At 39.6% G+C, this 7,607-nt stretch overlaps 1 pseudogene; it reads right to left on the reverse strand.

Annotated features, from left to right (window-relative positions):
* Nucleotides 1–2,609: 2,609 nt before the first annotated feature.
* On the reverse strand, nt 2,610–3,689 carry LOC113922802 (annotated as a pseudogene).
* Between the last annotated feature and the right edge of the window lie 3,918 nt (nt 3,690–7,607).

Below are 7,607 nucleotides of genomic sequence, written 5' to 3' on the forward strand. Positions count from 1 at the left end.
TCTGATATAAATATTTGTATCTCTGCTCTTTTGTGATTTCCATTTGTGTGTAATGTCTTTTTAGTTATTTCCCTTCTAGTCTAAGTTGTCCTTGAAGCTGAAGTGATTTTTCTGTAGGCAGCATGTATCTGGGTCACCATTTTATTCATTCAGCCATTGTATGCTTTTGATTGGAAAGCTTAAGCTATTTACACTTAAGTAATTATTGATATGTAAGAACTTACTATCACCATCTTATTCATTATTTTCTGGATGTTTGGTAGTTACTTTGCTCCTTTCTTCTTGTCTTGTTGTCTTTCTTTGTGAATTGATAATTTTTCATAGTGGTGTGCTTTGATTTACTTCCTTTATGTTGTGTGTATCCAATACAATTTTGTTTTGCGGTTACCATATGGTTTACTTGAAATATGCTATTGATATGACAGTCTATTTTAATCTCCTCACTTAACTTCAATTATGTACAAAAACACTACAAAAAAAAAAACTCATACAAAAATGTGAGTTTCCTTCCACATTTTTTTTTGATATTATAATTTACAAATTTTTATACTGTGTTGCCATTAACAAATTACTGGAGCTATAGGGGCGACTGAGTGACTCAGTCAGTTAAGTGTCTGATTATTGGTTTTGGCTCAGATTGGTGATCTCATGGATCCTGGGATCGATCTCCATGTCAGACCCGGTACTCAGTGGAGAGTTGGCTTGAAGATTCTCTCCCTCTGCCCTTCCCTCTACGATCTCTCTCTTGCATGCTCTCTCTGACTCTCTAAAATAAATAAATCATTAAAAAATTATTGTAGATAACCATACAATCCAGCAATTGCACTACTGGGTATTTACCCCAAAGATACAAATGTAGGGATCTGAAGGGGTGTGTTTACCCCAATGTTTATAGCAGCAATGTCCACAATAGCCAAACTGTGGAAAGAGCCAAGATGTCCATCGACAGATGAATGGATAAAGAAGATGTGGTATATATACACAATGGAGTATTATGCAGCCATCAAAAGGAATGAGATCTTGCCACTTGCAACGATGTGGATGGAACTGGACGGTGTTATGCTGAGTGAAATAAGTCAATCAAAGAAAGACATGTATCATATGGCCTCACTGATATGAGGAATTCTTAATCTCAGGAAACAAACTGAGTGTTGCTGGAGTGATGGGGGTGGGAGGGATGGGGTGGCTGGGTGATAGGCATTGGGTAGGGTATGTGCTATGGTGAGCGCTGTGAATTGTTCAAGACTGTTGAATCACAGATCTGTACTTCTGAAACAAATAATGCAACATATGTGAAGAGAAAAGAAAAAGAAGAAGATAGCAGGATGGGAAGAATGAAAGGGAGTAAGTCAGAGGGGGAGACCAACCATGAGAGACGATGGACTCTGAAAAACAAACTGAGGGTTCTAGAGGGGAGGGGGTGGGGGGAAGGGTTAGCCTGGTGATGGGTATTAAAGAGGGCACATTCTGCATGGAGCACTGGGTGTTATGCACAAACAATGAATCATGGAACACTACATCAAAAACTAATGGTGTAATGTATGGTGATTAACATAACAATAAAAAATTTTAAAAAATTATTGTAGCTATAGCTATGTTTAATAATTTTTTTTTAATCTTTCAACTCCATACTGGAGTTAAGTGGCTAACACCACCATATTACAGTATATAAGTATTCTGAATCAGATTATATATTTACCTTTACCAGTGATACATATTTTCGTAAGTTTTCGTATTACTAATTAGTGTTTTTTGTTTGTTTCAGCTTGAAGAAATCCTTTCAGTATTTATGTAAGGCAGATCTAGTTGTGATGAGCGTCTTCAGTTTTTACATTATGGTGTCTCACCTTTCTTTCTGAAGGACAAGTTTGCTTAGTAAAATGTTTTTGGTTGGCCAGTTTTTTCTTTCAGCACTTTGAATGTATCATCTTACTCTCTCCTGGACTGAAAAGTTACTGTTAAGAAATTTGCTATAAGGAGGTTCCCTTGTATGAGAGAATTTTCTTTTTCTCATAAAATTCTTTCTTCATCTTGGATTTTAGAGACTTTTATTATAATGTGTCTTGGAGAAGACGACTGTGTTGAAATTTTGAAATGACCTATTAGCTTCATAATCTTGGATGTCCAAATCTCTCCCCAAGCTTGGAAAGTTCTCAACCATTATTTATTTATTTTTTTTTAGGGAGGGGTAGAAGCAACTTTTTATAATTAAAATGTAAACGTGAAAAAAAAGATGGAATAAAAGTCCCTACTTATTTCTACTTAAGATGTCATGTAATAATATTTTACAATGTCCTGTGGGCCAATGTATATGTCCATATAACATACACATCTATAATACATTCTCTTTCTCACACATATACATACACAGATAATTATTTGCAGTCCAGTTTAGAGCAATTTGAATATGCTGCTCTATACAGTTGTTTGAATCACATTTGGACTCACTTTCTTCAAAAAATAGGGGAAAGAGCAGGAAATAAAAAGGTTGGTTTGTTGTGACTGAGATTCCTTTGTTTAACTGTACAATGTGATGAGTAATTTTCTTCCATAGTAGTTCTGTAAAGGGCTGACTCACTGTGATTTTCATGAGGAGACTTAGTAATTGATCACACACTCGTTGTCATGCTAGGGGAGTAACTCTCACTCTGAAAACAATTTAAGAAATTTCCGCCCATTTCACCGTCATCCCTTGGAGTGCCCGTTTGATTACTCAGGCTCATATTATTGGGAGGATTCTTGGAAATACTGTTCATATCTCCTTGGCCTAAAGAGCCATTCATCTGATGTGACTCCATTCCTCCTAATTCACCCACGGAACCATCTGACCCAGGGTCCATTAGAAAATTAGGCCTGTTAGGACCGGGAGGTACTGAATTCATTAAAGTGTACATGTTGTCTCCAGAGTTGATTGAATCTGCTGGACTAGGCATGATGGGTGTTCCTGGTGGCCCTCCACCTCCAAGAGGACCTACATAATTCCCAGGAGATGCTGAAGAGTATGGTATTGAATTGGCATTCGTTGGGTTTGACCAAGGTCTACCACCACCTGGACCCATATTCATTCCAGGCATTCTGGGGCCTTTTTGTATTCAGGGAGGGTATCATTGTACCTCCATAGTTTTGTGGTCCTAAGGGCACCATTCTTTTTGGAGGAGTCATTCTCTGCATTGGCCCACCCATATTTGGATGTCCTTGTTGTCAAGTTGGGTCCATTCCATTTGGAAGTAAAGGCTGACTTCCAGGGACACCTCCAAGTACCTGGTTAGGTATGCTAAATGGGGGCCTTGGACCTCCAGGGTACTGAGGTGACATAAAAGGCTGACAGAACCCTGGTGGTACAGGACCTACTGGCATGCCATCTCCTGGGAGGATGTTTCCTAGCACTGGGCTTGGAGCTGCTGCAGCACTATTATCATGGAAGGCTTTTGCTCCACTTGAATGTTCACAGGTTTCCAGTCTTTCTGGAGCTGCACAGTAGAGATCCCAAAATACACACCGCCAAGAATGTAAGAATCCTGGTGGTTCCCCCAATGTTTTTCCCCCTATCTTATCCCTGATAAAAATGTTTGGGCCGATTTCTGAGCTCCTACATGAAGGAAATATTCATATATGTAGAGTATTAACTTCTCCCGGGCCTGGCTGTTGGACGGGACGGCGCTGCTGTTACCCTTGCCTTTGCCGTACATGCTTGTGCCTAGAGCAACTCCCACTGTCACGCACCTGTCAACCCATTACAGCCTCCCCGGGAACAGCCCTCAACCATTATTTAAATAAGCTTTCTGCTCCTTTCTTCTTGCCCTCTTCTGTGACTGCAGTGATGCATAGATTCTTTCTCTCAGTGTTATCCTATAAGTTCTGTAGACTTCCTCCATTCATTTTCATTATTTTCTCTTTTTGCTCCTCTAACTGGATAATTTCAAATGATCTGTCTTCAAGCTTACAATTTTTTTAATCTGCTTGGTCCAGTCTGCTGTCAAAGCTCTTTATTAGATTCTCCAGATCCATTCTTGTATTCTTTACCTTAAAAAATTTTCTATTTTTTGGTATTTCTTATATCTCTGTTGAATTTCTTATTTTGTTCTTGTATTGTTTTCCTGATTTTGTTAAATTGTTTATCTATGTTTTTTGCTAGCTTTCTAAGCATCTTTATAACAATTATTTTGAATTTTTTGTGTGACAATTTATGGATCTCCATTTCTTTGGGTTAGTCACTGGAAGTTTACTGTGTTTCTTTTTTTTTTTTTAAAGATTTTATTTATTTATTTGACAGAGAGAGACACAGTGAGAGAGGGAACACAAGCAGGGGGAGTGAGAGAGGGAGAAGCAGGCTTTCCGTGGAGCAGGGAGCCCAATGCGGGGCTCGATCCCAGGACCCTGGGATTAGGACCTGAGCTGAAGGCAGATGCTTAACGACTGAGCCACCCAGGTGCCCTTTACTGTGTTTCTTTAGTGGTTTCATGTTTCCTTGATTCTTCATGAGCTTTATGGCCTTGGGTAGGTATCTATACATTTGAAAAAGTAGTCATTTATTTCAGAAGTTTTGACTGGCTTAGATAAAGAAATATCTTCTCTTTTGGGGGGGGCACACTGGAGCGTGCTGTGACCCTGGGTCTAGTTCTACAGGGCATCAAGTGTGGAAGAATGTGATGGGTCTGGGGAGGCATAATGTGTTTTTGGTTCAGTCTACCTGTGTCCACAGCATTGACAATTTTGTGGTCCTTGGTGAGTGTAGGATATCTGCAGTTGTTGCAAGTGGTGTTTGAGTACTCAACAACACCTCTGGGTTCAGTGACTATGGACCAGGGCTGGCAGTTGTGGCCAGAGTGGTGGTGTCCACATAATAAACTGTGGGGACCATGTGCATTTGCCTTTTAGTGGCAAGTGCCAGTTGCACACATACATATAGCATTTGGGGCCAGTGCCATAAGCAAGGGCCAGTGTCAGCCACACATACACTGGAAGTTATAGATGTTCATATGTTCTGGATGTTCATATGTACTATATGTAGTACTGGATGTTCATATGTACTATATGGATGTTCATATGTACTGGATGTTCACATGTACTATCTTGGATGTACATATGTACTATATTGATTCATGGTTTTCCTATGGTAGAGCTCACAGCAGTGGAGGACAATGACAGAAATCAGGCTGAGGGGGTACAGGTGTACAGCCAGAGGGGCTGTCCCCAAGCGTACACACAGCAGTATGTGTCAAGCATGGGTGACTAAGCTGGTATGTTTCACACAGTACTAGGTTGGCTGCCAGTGTAGACGCCTACCTCTGAGAGGCAGAGGATGAGCAGAAAGGGACTCAGGTGACTGGCTTCTGCAAATGTGAATACTGAGGGACAAAAAACAATAAAATATGCAGGAAATCCATGGCAGCTCTGCTGGACATTGATATTTTCAGTGACAAAACCTTCTTGGGTCCTCTGCAGAACAGGTCACTGGCAACTGGTACCACTATTATTGTGGGGCTGATACTGATAGCCCCTGATTTTCTTTCCTATTCCTTCCTATCTCTGTATGTTTCAGATTTGCATATCTCTGGGTGGTGTAAAACTACAGTGGGTCCTTCTAGTGGTGCCCCAAAAGTCTGAGGAAGTTGGTGGCTCACCACAGACTCCCTTTCCTACCAAGAGGATCTCTTTCTATTGGGGGAGTTCTTTCTTGGTTCTGAACAGTGCCAGTTTGGGGATGAAATTGTTCAAGCAAAATGAAACTGCTTTTCATTCCTTTTTGTCTGGTTAATATCAGGAGTTTTTTGTTCCACCATGTTGCTCAAGTTTCCTTATGTGGGTTCCTGAGGTTCCCCAGAACTGTTTTTCTCATGGATAACTGTACCTGTCGATTGTTATCAGGGGATGGAGGTTAGGTTCTCCTAATTCACCATTTCAGTGGCATCACCTAGCTTTGTTTTTAAACAGAGGTCAAAATTTAACTAACTTGGGGCGCCTGGGTGGCTCAGTCGTTAAGCGTCTGGCTTTGGCTCAGGTCATGATCCCAGGGTCCTGGGATCGAGCCCCACATCCAGCTCCCTGCTCAGCGGGAAGCCTGCTTCTCCCTCTCCCACTCCCCCTGCTTGTGTTCCCTCTCTCACTGTGTCTCTCTCTGTCAACTAAATAAATAAAATTTAAAAAAAATTAAAAAACATTTTAGATAACTTGAAAGTTGAAAATAATTAGAAATTAATAATAAAGTGTGTGCTAAAATATTGCAAGTTCAAAGCAGATAAAAATGTTTTTACTTTTAGGTGTGTCTGAAATAGTCTTACAAAAATGTTTTGAGTTTGTAGCATTACTTAAAGCAATTTAAAAAGAAGTTATATGAGTGAAAATACAATTTAAACACATTAGGAGGAAACAAGGAAAATTTCAAGAGCTTAAAACAATACATAAAAATTACCCCCAAACATTTCATCTAAATACAGAAACAACATGTAAATGAATGAACATGTTCACGGACTCTCCATATTTTACACATGCTTTTCTTTCCTTTGTTCCTCCCAGTATCATAAACCTTACATTTATGTTTCATCTTTAGAGAAAATGCCATGTCACCATGAACGGAATTGCAGACAGGAAGAGAATTGGGTTTTGGAACCTCAAGAAGACTCACATGAAAGGAGAAAGGAAGACATAAGAAGTGGGATAATAAATGATGTCTTTTTTAAACTGAAAAAATGTTCATACCTTTCTTTTTCCTAGTTTGACCTAGAAGTACTAAAAGAAACTAAAAGAAAAAATACTCTGCTTACGAGATTAATGTGACTGAAAGTAATATAGCTCTTTTCTGGATTCTTATTTTTTTAATTTAATTTAATTTTATTATGTTATGTTAGTCACCATACAATACATCATTAGTTTTTGATGTAGTGATCCATGATTCATTGTTTTCATGTAACACCCAGTGCTCCATGCAGTACGTGCCCTCCTTAATACCCATCATTGGGATAAACCATCTGCCCACCTCCCTTCCCCTCTAAAAACCTCAGTTTGTTTCTTGGAGTCCATTGTTTCTCATGGTTCTTCACCCCCTCTGATTTCCCCCCTTCATTTTCCCCTTCTTCTCCTAAGGTCCTCCATGCTATTCCTTATGTTCCACAAATAAGTGAAACCGTATGATAATTGACTTTCTCTGCTTAGCTTATTTCACTTAGCATAATCCCCTCCACTCCCAACCATGCTGATGTAAAAGTTGGGTATTCATCCATTCTGATGGCTGAGTAATATTCCATTGTATATATGGAACACATCTTTATCCATTGATCTGTTGAAGGGCATCTCGGCTCTTTCCACAGTTTGGCTATTGTGGACATTGCTGCTATAAATATTAGGGTGCCCTTCTTTTCACTACATCTGTGTCTTTGGGGTAAATACTCAGTAGTGCAATTCCTGGGTTAAGGTAGCTCTATTTTTAATTTTTTGAAGAACATCCACACTGTTTTCCAAAGTAGCTGTACCAACTTGCATTCCCACCAACAGTGTAAGAGGGTTCCCTTTCTCCACAACCTCTCCAGCATTTGTTGTTTCTTGCCTTGTCAATTTTTGCCATTCTAACTGGTGTAAGGTGTTATCTCAGTGTGGTTTTGATTTGAATT

This window comes from Zalophus californianus, chromosome 9 (genome assembly GCF_009762305.2).
Source record: "Zalophus californianus isolate mZalCal1 chromosome 9, mZalCal1.pri.v2, whole genome shotgun sequence".
Lineage (NCBI taxonomy): Eukaryota > Metazoa > Chordata > Mammalia > Carnivora > Otariidae > Zalophus > Zalophus californianus.